Source organism: Lutra lutra, chromosome 6 (genome assembly GCF_902655055.1).
Source record: "Lutra lutra chromosome 6, mLutLut1.2, whole genome shotgun sequence".
Lineage (NCBI taxonomy): Eukaryota > Metazoa > Chordata > Mammalia > Carnivora > Mustelidae > Lutra > Lutra lutra.
Genome location: NC_062283.1, coordinates 16,080,601 through 16,101,870, shown reverse-complemented (window position 1 = coordinate 16,101,870; position 21,270 = coordinate 16,080,601). Strand labels below are relative to the sequence as shown.

The window sequence follows — 21,270 nt, the reverse complement described above, 5'->3', positions numbered from 1 at the left end:
TCTTTTTCTTAAAAAACAAAACAGACAAAAGATATACTCTTGAATATAATTAACTAAGGACATATTTCTAATTCCTATAAGAAGTTATGGAAGAATAGTTTTGTGATGGGAAACCTGGAAGATGTCAGAACAGTTGGATTCTGGCTATGAATCATCCATTTGTCAACTTGAAATCTTATTTAAGCTATAATACTTTTAGATATATGACAATAAAGCCACTGCATAAGGTTACTATGAAGGCTAAAGACGATGATAACAATGCTGATGCTAGTAGATTACATTTTGGGGGAGCTTATCATGCACTAGGCACTCCTGTTTATTTTTCATTTAATCCTCACAAAACCCCATCAAGGTTAGTATTACCCTTTTGGAAGTTGAGAAAACCAGAGTTTAGAGAAATTAGGGAACTTGCTCAAGGTCATACACTTCATAAAATGGTAGAGCAACATTTAAAGTCCAGATGTCTCCAGTGCCAAATACAATGGTAATTGTTCTTTATCCCAAATATATGGAAAGAATATCACAATTTCTGTGATTGTGATCCCATTGTGCTAGTTCCTTTCCCTTTTCCTTCTCTGCTCTCTGGGGCAACTAAGCATGCTAACAAATTTAACAACCACCTCAAACATATTCTGTGTCAAATCTGTGTTTCCAACTCAAATTGCCTTTCTGTAAACTCAATAATTATGCATCCAACTTCCTTGAATGTCCTATAGGCATCCCAAATTCAATATAGCCTTAACCAAACTCATTATTTCCATGTTAATTGCATTCTATCCATGGTCCCTGTATCAGTCAGCAGTTTTCTTGTAGTTCCCTTATCTCTTTCAAATCTTTATAGCTTATTGATATGCTATTTATACCCCCTAACTGATCAAACTTTTGACCAGATTAAATGACTGGTCAAATTTTTCTGCTCACTAAAAATTCAACTTGAAAAATCCCTTCCCCTTTGGGTCTTTGTAATATCAATTAAGTAACATCACCTCTAGTCAACTTTCATACTTTGTATATAACTCTATTCTTATATTTTATGATTTTATATTTTAGAGTTAAGTAGATATTTTTTTCCCCATTGCCCAAACACAGTTCTTTAGAAGTTTTTAGACAATGGGATTGTTCTACATGTGTTCTAGTAACCACTGTGATGGACTATGTAGCACTAGATTCTAAGGTTTGTAAGGGTAAAGACTATATCTTCATTCATTTTTATATGTCCACTATCTAGAACATGGGAGATCCTCACTTAATCTGTAGGAAATCAATCAATCAGTCAATGAATAAATAAAATATTTTACAGTGGCAGAGTAGGGGGAAATATACTTACCACAAATACCAGGCAACTGCTACATAGAAGTACTGGGGAAACTAATTAATCAACTGCAATTTCTTTATGAATGAAAAGCTAATGCAAATAGGCTTCCAGTAATGGAGAAATAGCTTCTAACAAGTCAACCTTCTCTCAAATAACAACTATCAACTGTATTTGAAATATAACATACAATAGTCTAAAGGCATTCCAGAAGAACTAAAAGAAACTGAAAGGACATCTACACTTGAAAGAAGTAAATGGCACAGGGTAATTTTCTTGTTTTTAAATAGCTTTTTGTTTGAGGTTAGGCCCTAGCTGCAGCTTGCCATGTGGTTAAAATTCTAATAGAAATCCGCAGGCTTACTGGCTAGGTGAGCCAGAGGACAGAGTTTGGGGAGACGACACAGCTGCAAAATGAAGGGGAAGTCCTGGAACTATTATAACCATCTCAATAAATAACGATGGATTCAGAACACAAGCAGGAAAAAAAAGAAAAATTTAAAAAAGGAAACTTCTGAACAGGAGCAAACACATCAAAAAAGGAGACGGCAGTGAAACTCAGAGCTCCGAAGCAGGGGAAGAAGGAAAGGAACAGGATGAAGACCTTTTATCCCTAAATCTGGCAGAAAATGAAAACAAAGATTATTGAAAATCTGTATTTGGAGTTTGGATTCTTTTAAAACACATGTGTGGATTAACAGGAAGCTGACAAAATCTCCAAGATCTCTTCTGATGACGGCTAGCGCTGCTGGAGGGCAGGCTATCCTGGAGACGCAGCTCTGGGAAAGCGCTTTGAGACAAGTAGCTGACAACAGTTGATCCCTTGGAAAAGGCAGCAGATGCAGGTGCTGGAGATCGGCAAGAGCCCCACTGGGAAGAAACAGGGAAACACAAGACACATCTTTTGCACTGTCAAGGACATGGTAGACATAGCAGGAAGGAGTAATCAACCAGTACTGGTAAAGTTCATCCATGAATCTCAACACCACAGAGAGGAACATGGGTGTTCTACCTTCTGGAGCTGATGTAGACATTTTGACTGCGAAATTTCACGCTATGGTTGGTAACTGAGAAGTGGGGAACTAACCTGGAGCGCTGGTGTGGGTTGGCTTAGATTCCGTCTAGTGGACTCTCTCCCCCAGTGCAGTTCATGGTAACTTGATCCTTAGAGAAATAACCTCAGCATATCCACACGCTTTAGTCTTCCTTCCCCTTAAATACCTAAATGGTCAAAGGTAGTGTCTGTGGTGAGAATATCTGTGGCTTTGGGAGCAATTAAAGATGTTCTTTTTTTTTTTTTTAATCGATCACGACTGCTTTAGAGCTCAGTGATGGGATTTCTGTCCTCCTCCAGGACGATAAAGGAAAAAAGGCAAATGAACCGAAGGAAGTTCGCCATTCTCAACGGATAGGCAGGTATGACGCTTTTGAAATTTTGGGGGAACTCCAGCAAATACTTGTTTTACGTTTGGATGATATAAACAATGCTATAAGTGTTAGATTGAATAACTTCATAGCTGGTTGAAACTTTGTTCTCTATAGTGCATTAACAGATGTTGTTTTAATCATCATTGTTCATAAAAATGTCCTATTTTTTTAAAAAGAACCTTTATTAAAATGTAGTGTATATTCTTCCTTGATGAAGTTTGAGAATGAGAGCTATGAGATTAGTTGAAAACATCTTAAGCATATCTAAAAAAATACTTCAACCTAACAGAGGTCAAATAATTTTGCATAACAAAAATCTTGAAATAAAAATATGATCTTCATTTAATGGTAGGCACGTATATCAAGCTACACATTTAAACCAGAGCTTCCTACAAATACTTAAAAAAAAAAAAAAACCACAATAGAAATACCTAAGAGAAGTTTTGCAGATAACTTTATCTGCAAAATATCTGGGGGCGCCTGGGTGGCTCAGTGGTTTAAAGCTTCTGCCTTCGTCTCAGGTCATGATCCTAGGGTCCTGAGATCGAGCCCTGCATCGGCTCTCTGCTCCACGGGGAGCCTGCTTCCTCCTCTCTCTGCCTGCCTCTCCGCCTACTTGTAATCTCTGTCTTTCAAATAAATGGATAAAATCTTAAAAAAAAAAAAAAGAAATATCTGTTATAGGTATGTATGTTACTAAATATTTGCCCATGGGCCTTCCACTGAATGCAGTAAACATGGATAAACCACCCATTAAATAACCACTGTCTGAACTTTCATTCTTTGAAGAACTCTTTTCTCAGAAGACAGCATTGAAAGAGTGTTTCATTTCTGTGTGATTTCTGTTGTGGTACTCTGGGAATATTTCAGTTAAGTCATTTTGAACATAACATTATTATTGTGGTGGATATAATCATCAGGTATTATCTCCAATTCTTGGAAGAAGTAAATATTGAAGAGGCATGGGGGAAAAAGAATATATTTTATAAAATATTATAATAAAGCTCAGGACTGGCCATTGACTGGTAGGTGTTTTAATATGTTATTATAAATCTCTAATGGGCAGCTAAGGGCATTAGCATCAAGTAGAAGCTCCAAATCACCCAACAGAGATTTATTTCAGCATAGATTTTAGTGTAGATCCCATTAAATGAGTATAAAGAGAAAACTGAAGTTTGAAAAGAAAGCAATTCACTGTTGTTTTGCATCTGATTTTCATTTATATTCATTTATTGAGTTTATAAGGTAATGAGTCATAAACTTTTTAAGAGGAGTACACCAACACTTTTATATCATGCTCAAGACAAAATCAAAGGTCAAGGATATTGACCACGTATATGTTTCATTTCTGTAACCATATCCTCTTTCTTGTCTTGATTTATAAAAATTACCTGGGGGAAATAGAAATGTTGTTGCTTTTATAAAAATAATAGAGTCATTATTGTTATTTTTGGTGAGAAAAAGAGAATTTGTCCAATGTATATTAATCTAAATAAAATGTAAGTTTTGCTTTCTTGAGTTTTCTTTCTATATTTTCTTAAAAGTTATTTTAAAAAATCCTTTATTATCTTAACAAAATAAACCTTTATCCAACTCTTTAACAAAATATTGGCAAGTTAAATCCAGTGATATATTAAAAGAATGATACACCCAACAAAGTAGTTTATCCCAAGAATGCAAAGTTGGTATCACATTCAAAAGTCAGTCAATATCACCCAATATATTGATAGAAAAAAGGAAAAAAAAACCCATAGAAGAAAAAGAACTTTAAAAAAAAAACAAGAAATATAGAACCTTCTCAATAGGTGCATAAAAGGCACTTGACATATTAAAAAAACTCATTGCTGGTAATTAAAAAAAAAAAACTCAAAGTAAACTGGAAATAGAAGGCAATTTCTTCCCCATGATAGAGGATATTTATGTAAATCTCATAGTTAATATAATGCTCAATGGTGAGACACTGTTTTCCCTATTGAACTGGACCCAGGACAAAGATTTCCCCTCTTAATATTATAACAGAGGCTCCAGTCAATGGAACAGGGCAAGAAATGAAATAAAGAGAAAATGTGTGTTTGTGTAGGAAATTATAAGGAACCTATAAGCAACTACAGAAATAATAAGCAAATTTTAAAATATTGCAGGATATATGGTCAATATTCTGAAATAATTTGTTCTTTCCTATTTCATTGATTTGCTGCTAGTAAAATTTAAAATTCCATTTGTAATAACAATTAGAAAAACAAAATACTTAGAAATAAGTTAAACAAAAACATGTAAGACCTTGCCACTAAAAATGACAAAACATTGCTGAGGGAAGCTAAGGAAAACCCCAATAAATGGGCATATATACCGTGTTTATGGATTAGAAAACTCAAGTAAGTTTGAAGAAGAAGAGAAAGGTGGGAGGATTTATATTTCCTGAATTTAAAATTTACTAAAGTTACATCAATCAAGACAGTGTGATACTGGCATAAAGATGGGCAAATGTCAAATGGAACAGATTAGAGAAACAAAAAACAGACTCATGCTCATACAATCAATTAATTTTCAACAAAGACACCAAAGAAATACGCTGGGGACAAGGAAAATATTTTCAATGAAGATACTGGAATAACTTGATATTGAACTGACAAATATTTATTCAGAGGGAACCTGCATGTTCTTTAATGTTGTTCTTGTCTAATACACTAATCTGATGTGTGACCCTTTTCTATTTATACCTTGGTAATGTGGTATCAGCTAGTCCAAACACTGTTTCCACCATCATAGTGATATTCCCACTATAGGAGTATTCTTTATCTTTTTACAAAAGTAATCTTCCTTGCAAAAATAATGAATATTGTTATGCTGAAAAAATAAAAAATTAAAAAAAAAAGTAAAAAAAAAAGAAAAAAAAAGTAATCTTCTTAAGTTATGAAAGCAATAGTTTTTCTTTTTTTTTTTTTAAATTTTATTTATTTATTGGACAGACAGAGATCACAAGTAGGCAGAGAGGGGGGAAGCAGGCTCCCCGCTGAGCAGAGAGCCTGATGAGGGGCTCGATCCCAGGACCCTGAGATCATGACCAGAGCCGAAGGCAGAGGCTTAACCCACTGAGCCACCCAGGCAGTCCCAAAAGCAATAGTTTTTCATTAATGAAAGCTTCAACGCTAAAGTATAGAGTAAAAAAAAAAAAAAACTACCAGACATTTTGGGGTGGTCTTTCTAATCTTCTATATATGATGTCATAAAATTTATATAATGCATTTTTAACCTAATATTGTTTTGCATGTGATTTTCTCCTTTTCAAGACTCTTTAAGAGTTTGTTGTTTTTGTTTGCATGGAATGTAATAGTACTAACTTCCATTTCAACATATTTTCATGACATTTATGATTGCATTTCTAAAGACATAAATTTTAACTGTCCGTTGCATCCCAACTACTCTTCCAATAGACATCTATTTCTGGACTACATGCCAAACCCATAATGACTCTTTTTCCGTGGAAATGGTCCCTTTCACAATCCCCTCTCTAAAATGTAACTTTGTTGCTAAACAAGCACGGTCCAGAGAAGTGATCATGGAACCCATTTTATAGTAAATTTTATTTTAAATTTAAACTTCATTTCGGATGCCTCATTCTTCTCTTGTCCCTGACGACATTTAGGGGATGTCACAAACTGAGCATTTCAAAATCGAATTTTATATCCTGTTACAAGAAAAACCACGGAAGCGGTCTCTAGGCAGACAAAGTTACAGTAGATAATCTGTTCCAAGACCACAGTTGATTGTAAAATTCTGGCAACCTAAACAAAATGGGCCAATTATGCTCTCACCCAGGAATTTCAAAATGAAGCCCAGGGTAGAGTTTGCCTCTTCATGTGGTCTGCAATTAGAACCCGCTTTGTGGAATGAAGGATCAGACAAAGGCAGGCTTTAGAGAGAAGGAAGCAGGAGGAAATGGACAAAGGAGAAGCAGATATAGACCAGAAGCACTTCCTGGACTCTGTCAGCTGTCAGTTGCTGGTTTCACTTCCTTCCAGAAGGTCAGTTGCATTCCTGCCTTTGGGTTCTGTGAAACCCCTCATCATCGCAACACCCAAGTCCCAACTTCTCTGTTTTTTTGGTCAAACTGAGTTTCTGTTAAACAGATCCCAATAATGCAAAAATAAATATGGCTTACGGGAGGTTTTCTCTTGTAAACCCTATTCATGATTAGTATATGGAAGAGGGCTGTTCCCTATTTCCTCAATCTAAGGGTCCGGGTTAGCTTTATATGGCCTGATGCTCACTCACTACTCACTGTAGTGCTCCCCACTCACTCTGTACGTATATGCCCCCTGCTACTCACTACTTACATGCCCCCCACTTATATGCCTCCCCTCCCCACTCACTACTTATATGCCCTGCGCTCACTCATTATGCATACACCCCACTGACCACTTAGATGCCTCCCCACCCACTGATATGACCCCTGCTACTTACATGCCCTGCCCCCCACTTCCACATTACTTCTGTGCCCTCTGCTCACTCACTAAGATGCTTAGTATAGTCACCCAGATCCCCTCTGCTCTTCTTTTCCAGAAGTGACAGAGGAGGTGGTCAGAAAATGCACAGCATTTGACATTCAGCGACTCCTTCAGATGAGCTTTTAATTTGAATCCCTTTGTGTTGTTTCTAGAAAGGAAATCAAGTTTCATTTGCCTAGGAAGTACAACTGGTAAGTATTTCCGACGTCATCAATAATTCTAACACTTTGACAATGAAGCATCTCCGTTTTTTGGCTTCTGAATGTCAGTAAGTTCTGTTTTCAGAAATTTTGCCTTGGCTGGAGCATAGATTTACATGTCATATTTTGAGTTGACTGAGGCAAAGAAAAAAAAATGACATTCACTCACCTTGCTAAATAAAAATGTTTCCAGTATTCCCTATATATATATATATATATTTTTTTTCTTTTTGTTGCTTCCTCACAACGCTGTGGACTCAGGATATTAGACCTCTCACATGAAGACTGGCTTCCAAGAGGTCCTCTTACAGCCTGGGCTCACCTTACCAGTATAATTTTTACTGGCTAGCGTAGAAAGCCAAAGAGAGCAGAGAATTTGCACAACTCTAAAATGTCCTGGTGATTTTTCCTCACATGATTTAGAAAATTATCTTTGTAATTCATGCTGCAGACTCTGTCTGCCTTGGGTGAAAAAATTTTAGCTTCGAAAACTGTTTTGTAAGAACGCATTAGGTGTTCGAAATTTGGTTTCTCTGCGCTCTCAAACTATTGTGAAACTTTATTAAAGACGTTAATCAAGCAAAAATTATTTATTAATAAATAGCCTTGTGCCAGGTGAAATGTGTTATAGAACCCCCACTCTCCATGAGACATAGACTTTGTCCTCCTTTGTCTTGTAAAGTAGATGCGAGGAGGGGCAGGGGCTCCTGGGTGGCTAGATGGTTAAGCCTCTGCCTTAGGCTCAGGTTATGATCTCTGGGTCCTGGGATTGAGCCCCATGTCAGGCTCCCTGCTCAGCAGGGTGTCTGTTTCCCCCCTCGCTCTCCCCCTGCTTGTGCTTTCTCTGTCTCTCTCTCTCAAATGAATAATTTTTTTAAAAAAATCTCAAAAAAAAAGTAGATGGGAAGAGATATAAAGCAACAGAGATAAAACAGTGTAGACTGATACACTACATATGTTAATTTTTAGAAGTTTTGAAACAGGAAAGAGAGAAATGAAAAAAAGTAAATGCAGAAGCTAAGTTACAGAGGACACGCAGAGAGTTACAATCTATATTTCTGATCACTTTTCAGTACTTCCTTTCCTGGGGCTTACCTAAAATGAACTAAAGCTAAAATGGTCAGAGAGAACTTCTGAGAGACGTGGGATTTGATTTGGGGCTAGAAGGAGGAGACAGGATTTGAAAGGATAAGTTGCCACACGGACAATATAACCCAAAGTGTGGAGACGCGGGTACACTCAGTTTTGCAGAGAAACAGTTAATCTTACCAGAGCGTAAGTGCACGTTGGAAGCCACGGGAAGCTATACTAGGTGAACATGGTGGGTAAGGAGAAGTCAGAGGACTTTAAACATAAGGAAAATTAGGAATTTCTGAGCAGGGGCGCCTGGGTGGCTCAGTGGGTTAAAGCCTCTGCCATCGGCTCGGGTCATGATCCCAGGGTCCTGGGATCGAGCCCCGCATCGGGCTCTCTGCGCGGCAGGGAGCCTGCTTCCTCCCCTCTCTCTCTCTCTCTCTGCCTGCCTCTCTGCCTACCTGTGATCTCTATCTGTCAAATAAATAAATAAAATCTTTAAAAAAAAAAAAAAAAGGAATTTCTGAGCAGAGAAAGAACAGGATAAAACTTGGGGTTGAGGAGATTAGTTGGCAAAGGTTATGAAAGATGCATTGGGAGGCTGGAGACTGGAGTCTGGCAAGCTAACTAGGACATTGCTGGAGTCGTTCTTCCATGAAGCAATGAAGACGTGGATTGGGCTGTGTCATTGCAAATGTAGTGGTTCAGTTTCATTCCTTTGCACGAGGCTGTCCAGTTCTCCCAGCACTATTTATTTTAGAGACTATCCTTTCTGCATTGTATGCTTTTGGCTTTTTTGGCATATATTAATCGACCACATATGTGTGGATTTATTTCTGGGCTCTGTATTCTGTTCCACTGATCTATGTGTCAGTTTGTATGCCAGTACCATACTGTAGGATTTTTTTTTTTAAGGTTTTATTTATTTATTTGACAGAGAGAGATCACAAGTAGACGGAGAGGCAGGCAGAGAGAGAGAGAGAGGGAAGCAGGCTTCTTGCTGAGCAGAGAGCCCGATGTGGGACTCGATCCCAGGACCCTGAGATCATGACCTGAGCCGAAGGCAGCGGCTTAACCCACTGAGCCACCCAGGTGCCCCATACTGTAGGATTATTACAGCTTTGCAATATAGTTTGAAATCAGGGACAGTGATGATTTGTTTTTTCTCGAGCTTGGGTCTTTCTTCAGATTGTTTTGGCTATTCAGAGTCCTTGCGGTTCCATGCACATTTTAGAGTGGTTTGTTCTATTCCTGTGAAAAATGCCATTGAAATTTTGATAGGGATTGCCTTGTATCTGTGGACTGCTTTGGGTAGTATGGATAGTTCAACAATAATCTTTAATCCATGAGCATGGAATATCTTCCCATTTATGTGTGTCTTCAATTTCTTTCATTAATGTCTTATAAGCTACATGCTTTAGAGATTTATTAATTATATTATCCTTCAGAGAAGACACTCTGGAAGGTTAGAGTCTTATTCTAATGATGTTGCCATTACTCTGAACACTTTTTAATTCTTTTTCAAACCAAGTTACGAACTATGGAAACAAATGTTTCACCACTTATGTTACACCTCATTTTTAAAATCTTAATTCAATTAATTAACATGTAGTATATTATTAGTGTCAGAGGTAGAGTTCAGTGTTGCGCCAGTCTTACATAACACGCAGTGCTAGTACATCCCATGCCTCCTTAATGCCCATCACCCAGTTACCCATTCCCCCACCCAACTCCCCTCTAGCATCCCTCAGTTTGTTTCCTATAGTTAAGAATCTCTTATAGTTTGTCTCCCTCTCTGATTTCATCTTATTTTATTTTTCCCTCACTTCCCCTATGATCATCTGTTTTGTTTCTTAAATTCCACATATGAGTGAAGTCATATGATAATTGTCTTTCTCCAACTGACTTATTTCACTTAACATAATACCCTCCAGTTCTACCAAATCATTGCAAGTGGCAAAGTTTTTCTTTTTGATGGCTGAGTAATATTCCATTGTATACTATATACACAACATCTTCTTTATCCATTCATCTGCCAGTGGACATCTGGGCACTTTCCATAGTTTGGCTATTGTGGACATTGCTGCTATAAATTTTGGGGTCATGTGCCTCTTTGAATAACTATATTTGTATCCTCCAGATAAATACTTAGTAGTGCAATTGCTGGGTCTATTTTTAACTTTTTGAGGAACCTTCATACTGTTTTTGAGAGTGGCTGCACCAGCTTGCATTCCCACCAACAGTGTAAGAAGGTTCCACTTTCTCCATGTCCTCTTCAACATCTATTGTTTCCTGACTTGTTAATTTCAGCCATTCTGACTGGTATGAGGTGGTGTCTCCTCATGGTTTTGATTTATATTTCCCTGAGGCTGAGTGAGGGTTAGTCTCCAAAATCTATAAAGAACTTCTCAAAATCAACAGCCAAGGAACAAATAAGCCAATCAAGAAATGGGCAGAAAGACATGAACAGACATTTCTCCAAAGAAAACATAGAGATGGCCAACAGACACATTAAAAAATTTACACCTCATTTTTGATCAAAAGAAATATTTTCCCAGGCTGATCACTCAACTCATATGATACCAAGCAACTTCTGACTATTTCCAAATGACAAATCCACCCCCAAGTGATAAACATTAGTAGCATTGAGGGCATTTTTAAAAAGTGTACTAACTATTTATTGAAGGTAGCCTAAAATGTCCACATGTCCAAGGAAAAGACTCTGATTTCAAATAGAAAAGCAACTTTATTGGCATAAATGCTTGACTTCAAACCAGGAAAACTTTTTTTTTTTTTTTAAAGATTTTATTTATTTATTTGACAGAGAAAGATCACAAGCAGGCAGAGAGGCAGGCAGAGAGAGAGGAAGGGAAGCAAAGCAGGCTCCCCGCTGAGCAGAGAGTCCGATGCGGGACTTGATCCCAGGACCCCGAGACCATGACCTGAGCTGAAGGCAGCGGCTTAACCCACTGAGCCACCCAGGCGCCCAAACCAGGAAAACTTTTTAACAGAACTTTTTAAAAGCATATATTATAGAACAATCTGTTTCCAGATACTTAAATAGTTAGCCCTGACTGCTTACTCTTACGAAGCAATGATGACATTTTCAAGGATGCATTTCCAGTTGAGGTCAAGTCGGCAATTTCAAAGTAAGTGACCAATTTAAATACATGAATTTTTTTCTTTCTCATCTCTTAGGTCTCAGTATGCATAAGAAGGAAATGGCCTTGTTTTTCAAAGGCTCACAAAGACTAGTAAGGAATAAATAATGATTTCAAAATGCTTAATAATCTATTCACATCATGTTCAGACTTTCAGAAAGGAAGAAGGGCAAATGAAAGGAAAAATGGTCTTTAATTTGTGCCTACTTCAAGTAACTTCCCCAGAGTTTCCAGATTCCCCTCCCTAAAAAAAAATTATTACAAAATAGTCACTCTGTTTAAAATGTGATGTTTTTAAATGGACCCCTTAGGATACATGGACCACAAATTTTTCACTGCTGATCCTCACCCTGGAGTAAATTAATATGTTTATTCATCCTTCTGTGTTTTATGTATCATATTTCACAGTAAAATACTAAACTGCTCTTTGTTTAGAAATCCAGGGCAAAATACCAGAAGGTTGAATTAAAGGGGAGGTTCCCTTGGAAGCCAGACTCTGAGAAGCAAGAAATGCTCCCTGGTTGCAGAGAGGAAGTTGCATTTTGTTGTGCAACTTGTTGGTTACACAGCACTGTCGGCCTAATTCTGAGAGATGCCACTTCAACCATTGCCCAAACTCAGTGCCTTGCTCAATTAGTATCTGTTAATTTGATTTTAAGACACTGTCTTCTATTCCTTTGGTCTTTGGGAATGATAAATTAAGAAAGGTAGCTGAGTGTTCTAGTTGATACAACCTTTCCTCAAATTTGGAATCGAGTCACCTGATTTTGTGTATATGTGTATATATATATATATGTAACATATTTACTGAGTACACACTATATAATATAATATAGGAAAGTATATAATGTATATTACTCATATACTATGTAATACATGTATATTTTATATATACATATTACATACAATACATATATAATAATGTACATACATATATACATAAACATCTAATTGTGTGTTATATACATGTATAATACATGTCACACATGTATATTTCATATATAATGTTACTGTATGTTCAGTCTCAAGTTGTTTTTTCCCTGTTTCTTTATCGTTTCTAATGTATGTTCTGTTCTCCCTTAAATTGATGCTGAGGTCTTCAAGGGTAGGAATAACAACTTCTTTTTAAAAACCATATATGGGGGCACCTGGGTGGCTCAGTGGGTTAAAGCCTCTGCTTTCGGCTCAGGTCATGATCCCAGGGTCCTCGGATCGAGCCCCGCATCAGGCTCTCTGCTTGGCAGGGAGCCTGCTTCCTCCTCTCTCTCTCTGCCTGCCTCCTGCCTACTTAGGATCTCACTCTGTCAAATAAATAAATAAAATCTTTAAAAAAAATAAAAAAAATTAAAAAAAATAAAAACCATATATGATTAGGATAAGGAAAGAAAAATGATGGAAATTATTAACATGGGTTCAAGGTTGTCCTCTAACAATGGGCCCGATGTTTTCATTATATTCCCAGTTACCCCAGATGTTTACTATATGAGCTTGAAAATGTTATATTATCTAAGATGGCATAAAAAATGGCTACTGAAGAATTTATGTTCAGGGTTTTACTTTAATGTGACAATATATTTCTAGTTGACTTCAATCTATGATTGGACAGAAATTTAACATGGGCTGGAGTGGTGGGATAATGTTCATTGTGCATGTGATATAAAAAATTAAGCTGTTGGAATGGGGGAAGGAAGCTGGTCTGGGTGAGTTATCCAGGAAATGCTTTCACTAGCTACAGAGTATTGCTTGGGTAGAAAGATTTTGTGATAAAAAGATCTGCTCAAATTATTTGAGTCTGATAGAAAATTTGGATCACCTCGATTGGACTATTACATTGAATTCACTAGTAGATTCCAAGAAACAGAATTACACTGAATTCATCAGTAGATTCCAGGAAATAGAATTAGTGAGCCATCAGGTACAACAGAATGCATTCCTATCAGAAAAGTATTGGAACATTAACTAGGTTAACTAAACCGCTGAAACAAGAGCTCCAAAATACAATAGCTCAGTGCCGAGAGGGTTCAAAGTAGCTCTATCTAGGTCAGTAGGGGTGCTCTCTGCCCTGTTCCATGCACCCTCCCAAGAACCTGGGCTGATGATTGCTTTGACGTCTTCAAGTTCTGGCTTTCAAGGCTCCTTGGGTATCACCATCCCAATGGGTCAGAAAAGTGAGAGACTGTAAAGGAACAGTTATGAGAGGTTTTTACACACCAGCCTGAAAAGGGTACACAGCACATCTGGGCACATTCCCTGGCTAGTCTTTAACTCCAAGGAAGGCTGGAGAACATATCCCGCTGTGTGCCCAGGAGGAAGGGAAGAAGAGAATTTGGTGACCAGCTAACATCTCTGCCACAAATATCATACAAGAAGGTCTCCTTCTATAGTTTCTATAAATTTCAAGTCTCAGAAATCTTACATTACTAAAAGAAGGGGGTAGTTTGGGGGAGTAACAGGTTTGGGGGGTCTGAAGTTAAATGGTACTGTGCTTGGTGACTTTGGCAGGTAACTGGAGGCTCAGAGCTACACTTTACTCATTGGAAAAGTAGAATAACACCCGCACCTTAAAAGAGCATTTGAGGGTCATAGTTCAGCAGGTGGAAGATAGAAAAGTCAAGTGATAGCTTTTAAGCTGTTTGTAACAGTTCCACCTTTCATTTCAGAGTTTCTTTCAATAATATAAGGGATATCCCTTCTGTTGAATATATTGTATAACCTAAATGTCTTCAAGTTTGTTTGTTTGTTTATGTATTTATTTATTTATTTATTTTGGAAAGAGGAGGAGGGAGCACAAGCAGGGTAAAGGGTGGGGGAGGGGCAGAGGGAGGAGCAGACTCCCAGCTGAACAGGGACCCCTCTCCCAAATGTGTGACTCCATCCCAGGACCCTGGGATCATAACCTGAGCCAAAGGCAGAAGCTTAACCAACTGAGCCACCCAGGTGCCCCAATCCAGATGTCTTCAAATCTCCTGAATTTCTTAGATTACCCTTGTGATGATTAATTTTACGTGTCAACTTGACTGGGTTATGAGGTGTCCAAATGTTTGGTCAAATGTTGTCCTCAGTGTTTCTTTGAGTGTGCTTCTAGATGAGATTAAGGCTTGAATTCGTAGACTAAGTAAAATAGGCTGCCTTCTCTAATGTGAGTGGGTTTCATCCAATCAGGTGAGGCAGTTAGGGGACCCTTATCCTGCTCTTCAAGCCACAAGAAAACTTCTCTTGGGGCTCTCTCTGTGAGTACCTACATCCCTGTCTAGGTTCTGTGTTGTCCTGAGCCTGGGTCAGGGAACACCAGAGGAACAAAACATGGGAAACTAATGGTCTGTCTGGTGGCACTTCTCATCCTCTTCTCCAAGCCATCTGCTACTATTTACTTTTCAAAGTTCTTCCTGTCTTCTGTCTAACTGTAATAGCTTAGCACTCCATAGAGTAATAGCACTCCACAGAGGACGCCAAGTGAAGGGTTTATTCTATCTTACCTTGAACTAGACTGTGACTTATTAATTTTTTGCTTAATCAAATTTTCATTTAAGCGTGAAACAAAAGCAACAACAAAAGATTTTAAGGAATTTATTGTATTTTCCATAGACTTCTTAGTGTCAATGATGAAGTAATATGTGTAACTTACAGAAGTTGAGAGGGAAGTGGGTAAAGGGAAGGTTTAAACATTTGGATTTCCTAATCTTTTCTAGCTGGGATTGAAATGATATTTAAAGTGGATAAGCTTTAGAATGAATCAGCAGAAGAGTTAATACCAGTGGATACCTGAGGACTACCAAGTGGTTGGGGACCAGGGGTAGAAGAAGACTTTTCACTGTACACATTGGCATGGTGAGAGTTTTCAGCCATGGGGATATTTTATGTCTAAAAAAGGGGTTGCGGCACCCAGGTGGGTCAGTGACTTAAGGGTCTGACTTCAGCTCAGGTCATGATCCCCAAGTCCTGGGATCAAACCTCATGTCAGGCTACCTGCTTAACAAGGAGTCTGCTTTCCCCTCTCCCTCTGCCCCTCCACCGGATTTGTGTGCAGTCTTTCTCAAATAAACAAATGAAATCTTAAAAAAAAAAAAAAAAAGAAGGAGATGAAGAGAATCAGAGGTAGATGCTTTCCCATCAAGACTATTCCTTGCAAGTCCTTTTTGTATATTCTTTAGAAGAACTATTGTTCAGAAAGTTGACATTTCCATATAGTTTTATATATTTATATATATTAATAAAACTATATTTCCATATAGTTTTATAAAAATATAATAATATTTAAATAAAACAATAATAAAAGCTAGCTTTAATTAAATGTTTGTAGCTCCCAGATTCCATTCTGAGTACTTGTCTGACCCTCACATTAGCTCTAGGAAATGTTAAAATAGAACACATAATATACAAATGAATAATAGAAATATATACGCACACACACACACACACACATACATATATGTATGTATATTTATATGAGGAAATTAGAGATTAGACAGGTTAAGTAATTTGCCTAACATTAAGTGTTCGTATCTGAAGGAACAGTCAAACTAGGATTAGACTGATGTAGTTTAGCAGTAGAAGTAAAGAGTAGAAAAAATATATAATCTACTATAATCTGATGGGGAAGAGGAGGAAAAACAGATGTGAGGAAGTGGAATTAAGTAATTTTAGGATTGCTTAGAGTGGGTCAGGAGTCACATTCTAAACAGAGGATGATATGTCTATTAGTGATGGTGATAGAGATTATAATAAGAAATAAAAACAGAATCTACTCTTTTAAATGATAAGAAATGCATAAAGGACGTACAAACCACATTAATTAAATACTTCTTTTAAAAAAACAACACAAACAGAATAATATAACTATGATACAACTAATACCACATACCTATTATGTCAGCAAATGGAAATGGTTTCAAATTTTCTGTAAATTACTCTAATGGTGCACCACAAAGTCAATCTCAACAACAGAACCGCTAGAACAAAGTTATTCAGAAAGGTTAAAAAAGAATGGACAAAATTATGCTTAGCAAATACAAACAAGAATATTTCCTTTAAAGTCATGACCTTAACATTAGACGAGATTAAATTAAATGTTGAAAGCCTCTATAATACAAATGAAGACATTTTATTATTATTATTATTATTATTATTATTATTATTATTATTTAAGATTTTATTTATTTGACAGAGGAGAGCACAAGCAGGCAGAGCAGCAAACGGAGAGGAAGGGAGAAGCAGACTCCCCGCTGAGCAGAGAGCCCAATGTGGGGCTCAATCCCAGGACCATGGGACCATGACCTGAGCTGAAGGCAGACACTTAACCAACTGAGCCACCCAGGTGCCCCAAATAAAGACATTTTAAATAGCAAGGCGTGAACCTTAAAAAATAAAACCAGTTATTTTTATAACTGGCAAAATATAATATATAATATATATATATATTATATATATATAACCAGGCAAAAATGGGTTTATTTGGGAATAGCAGAGAATGGCAATCCTGGACAAGCAAACTAAGACAAAAACCAAAGGCAAGTCCACTGAACAAAGCAGAGGAGTGCTCTTTACAGAGGAGAGGGGGAAGCTGGAAGGCTGATTCAAATAAAAGTCCACTGGAGTAAACTGGGAGTTAGAAGCATAGTGGCCCCTCATTGGCTGAGGTGTGACCAGCTCTCATTGGCTGGGCTGTTGCTAGGAGAGGAGGAAAACCTTTCTTCCTCCTGCTGGGGTAGTAAAATTGTATCCATGAATAAGGTCTGTCTCTTCCTGTCAGATTTGCAATGGTAACAGGTGGTAGGGCCAGAGAGCTCCTGTTGCCCAACCTCTGGACTCTGTTTTTAGTGAGGTTTCCCTTTATTAGTTTTCACAAAAGTAACAATCATAACTAAAGTCTAATATACTAGAAAATCTGCTCATTGAAAAGTATACAATCAAAATTCATAAAACCCAAACTAAAGAAATAGGAAAATAGACAGACATATTGAAAGAGTTCTATTCAAAGTCCCCTCCCCAGCCAAGCTTACAGACGAATCTCACAGGTGTCTGTAGTTGGCCTCAACTCTTTGTTTTTCTAGGTCATGGTGCTCCACGTCCTCAGAAAATAGACCACAACTACCAAACATGTTCTTCTCCAGCTGGACCACAACCCTGGACAAGCCCTGGACAGAGCCCTTTGTGAAACCTGTCACCTCCTGCTCTACCAGGCCAAGGGTTGACCTCCTCCCCACACACCCTCCCCCATAGGCACAGCTACAACCCTCTCACATCCTTAAGTTCCCTAACAGAAACTTGGGGTTGTCATCTCTCTTATTGTCTGGCCCCTCTCTTCCCTTGGATAATGAATAAGCTCTCTTAGGCTTGTTGCTCTATTCTTGGTGCCATTCTTTGCTGCCCACATCACTGGCCACCCTAATACATATATTATTTGTAGGAGACTGACCTCACTCAGCCTGTTTTGGACTGTATTATTTGTTCAAATTATTTGTTGCCTCCATGCATCCATGCTTCCCTTCCTTCCTTCTTTTCCTTCTTTTTCCTATCCCTTTTGGTCTTTTTTTTTTTTAAGATTTTATTTATTTATTTGACAGACAGAGATCACAAGTAGGCAGAAAGGCAGGCAGAGAGAGAGGAGGAAGCGGGCTCCCTGCTGAGCAGAGATCCGGATGCGGGGCTGGATCCCAGGACCCTGAGATCATGACCTGAACTGAAGGCAGGGGCTTTAACCCACTGAGCCACCCAGACATCCCTCCCTTTTGGTCTTAATCATGTAACCTGCTTTGGCCAAAAGAATGTGAGTCTATGTGACATGGATCATATCTGTTCATAAACTTTAAATGCACTGGTTTAGTTTGGCGCTCCTCTCTTGTTCCTGCCAGCACTGGGACTGGGGGTGAGGTGGGCAAGGTAGGATTATGCAAGTGCAGGATCAGATCCTGCTTTTATTTAAAACTTTTGATATTGTGTTCATCGTGGATTTTTGTATTAATATTGATTTTTTAAATCTTTTTTTTTTTTTTAGCTTTTATTTATTTATTTGACAGAGCTCAAGTAGGCAGAGAGGCAGGCAGAGAGAGAGAGGGAGAAGCAGGCTCCCCGCCAAGCAGAGAGCCCTATGCGGGGCTCGATCCCAGGACCTTGAGATCATGACCAGAGCCAAAGGCAGAGGCCCAACCCACTGAGCCACCCAGGCGCCCCCGTTGATATTGATTTTTGAAACTATTGCACGAGAACATTATTTATATCGATTGCTGAGGTTTGGAGTCCTCTTGAAATTTGCAGGCAAGGCCAGAGCCTTTGCTGTGACCCTACTTCCAGCCCTAGACCATGAGGACAGCATGAACCTTCAGACAGTATCTGATGTGAATAGACCTGGACCTGGACTGAGCCCAAGTGAGTGGATACCAGGAGAACAAAAACTGATCTAAAGTCCTCATGCTCCACAAGTAAGAAATGAGATGTGTTGTTTAAGCCAATGAAATTTTGAGTTTCTGCGTTGTGTACCTTGGGCTAGTGAAACCTAACGTACAGCCTATGGAGATCTAGCAGGTAAAAATAAGTAAGATTTGGAAGGTTGTTGGTAACAGAGTAAAAATGGTAGATCTTCATGGATACGGCAATTTACTAAAAATAGAATACACATTTTTTCTCTGTGTTTTCTCACTTACCAAAGTTAACCGTATACTGGGCCACAAAGAAAATGTTAATAAATCTCCCAAAGTAGAAATCGTATAGATAACACTCTTTGGCCAGACTATAATTGCATGATGAATGGCTAGTCCGTAGAAAACCTCCTCTCCCAAAAGCCAAAAATTAAATTATCTTTTTGAAATAATTTAAAAGTAGAAATCAAAACTACAATGGCAGAATTCCTGGGAGGTAATAATAGAAAATATTAATGGAACAGTATGCTTCGAAAGCTCTAGAACAGAAGTACTGCTCAGTGAACACTCAAACTTATGTACTTATTCAGAAACAAGAACAAAAGTAAATGAATCAAACAGCTAATGTAAAACTAATAGAAAAGATCAAAACGATACAAAGGAAAGCAGAAGAAAACTGATCATGATAAAAGTAAAAAAGTGAATGAATATATAGACATATGGAGAACTGATAAGTATCTCTTAAGACCTAGTTAATGGGGAGAAATATAAAATCATCAGCAAATATAATTAAGATAAAATGAGGGAATGTGCAAATTCACAAACTAAGCAATGTGTTGGAAAAGTTTAAAGAATTACAGGAGGCATAGGTTAACAATGAAAATTATTTTTTAGGGGTGCCGGGAGGGCTCAGTCAGTTAAGCGTCTGCCTTCGGCTCAGGCAGGTCATGATCTCAGGGTCCTGGGATCCAGCCCCACATCAGGCTCTCTGTTCAGTGGGAAGCCTGCTTCTCCCTTTCTCACTCCCCTTACTTATGTTCCCTCTCTCTCTGCGTCTCCCTCTCTCTGTCAAATAAATAAATAAAATCTTTAAAAAAAAAAGAAAATTATTTTTTTAAATGGTGGACAAAATTATAAAAAGGAATCAAGAAGAGAAAAACATATCCACATGGATTGACTGCCCCAGGGAGAAAATATTAAATAGAAAAAGCTGATGAAGAACTGCTTCCCCAAAGCATCAACAGCAGTTTAACAGTTGAATTCCTCCAAACCTTTAAGGGAGAGAGGAAACCCAAATAAGAACAGTTTCTAATTATTTTATATAAAGCCAATACAAATTAATTAGAAAAAAACTTAAATTAAACGTGTTTTTAAACAGAGAACTGCAGATCAATCTCACTTGTAATATTAACGGCACAATTCTTTTTGTTCAATTTTTAAAGTGTTTTATTTTTTAATTTTTTAGAGATGGGGAGAGAAGGAGCACAGGAGTGGGGGTTGAGGAGCAGAGGGAGAGGGAAAGAATCCTAGCTCCACACCCAGCGCAGAGCCAGATGTGGGCCCAGATCTCATGACCCTAAGATTATGACCTGGGCCAAAATCAAGAGTCGGATGCTTACCCAACCGAGCTATGTAGGGGCTGTCACCCCCTCTTTTTTGGAAGATTTTATTTTTAAGTAATCGCTACACCCAGTGTGGGACTTGAACTTAACAATGCCATAACCCAGAGTCACATGGTCTACTGATTGAGCCACCCAGGCACCCTAAAAATGGCAAAATTTTAATAAAAAATTAAGATGCAGAATTGAGTATCATATTAAAAGAATGAGAGATCATGACCCAGTAGCATTAATCGTAAGAATTCAAAGAGAATGCATTAGGAAATGTATTAATACAATTCACCATATGTGGAGAACCAAAGGAAGAATCACATGGTCTTATCTACAGATATTAAACAGACATTTCCAATAACTTTTCAAAATTAAAATTCTTAAAATAAGGGGAAAGTTCTCAATTTCCCCTAAACTTATTTATAAATTTAACATAATTCCACTAAAAATATAACCAGTAGTATTTTTAGAATTAAGAAGCTGATTTTAAAGTTCCTCTGGGATAATATGCATTCAAGATTAATTTTTTAAAAATTGAAAATGAAGAATAAGCAAGATGGAATTTAGATATTAAAGCATATTTTACAGTTAAAATAAAAACAGCGTAATACTGATACATGAA

The 21,270-nt window shown here is 37.7% G+C and overlaps 1 long non-coding RNA gene across 1 annotated transcript; it reads left to right on the top strand.

Annotated features, from left to right (window-relative positions):
• The first annotated feature begins 2,623 nt into the window (after window positions 1-2,623).
• LOC125103254 (uncharacterized) lies at window positions 2,624-19,516 on the top strand. Its single transcript, XR_007128331.1, has 3 exons — window positions 2,624-2,728; window positions 7,401-7,439; window positions 18,938-19,516. It is a non-coding gene; the product is annotated as an uncharacterized LOC125103254 (long non-coding RNA).
• Window positions 19,517-21,270: the final 1,754 nt, after the last annotated feature.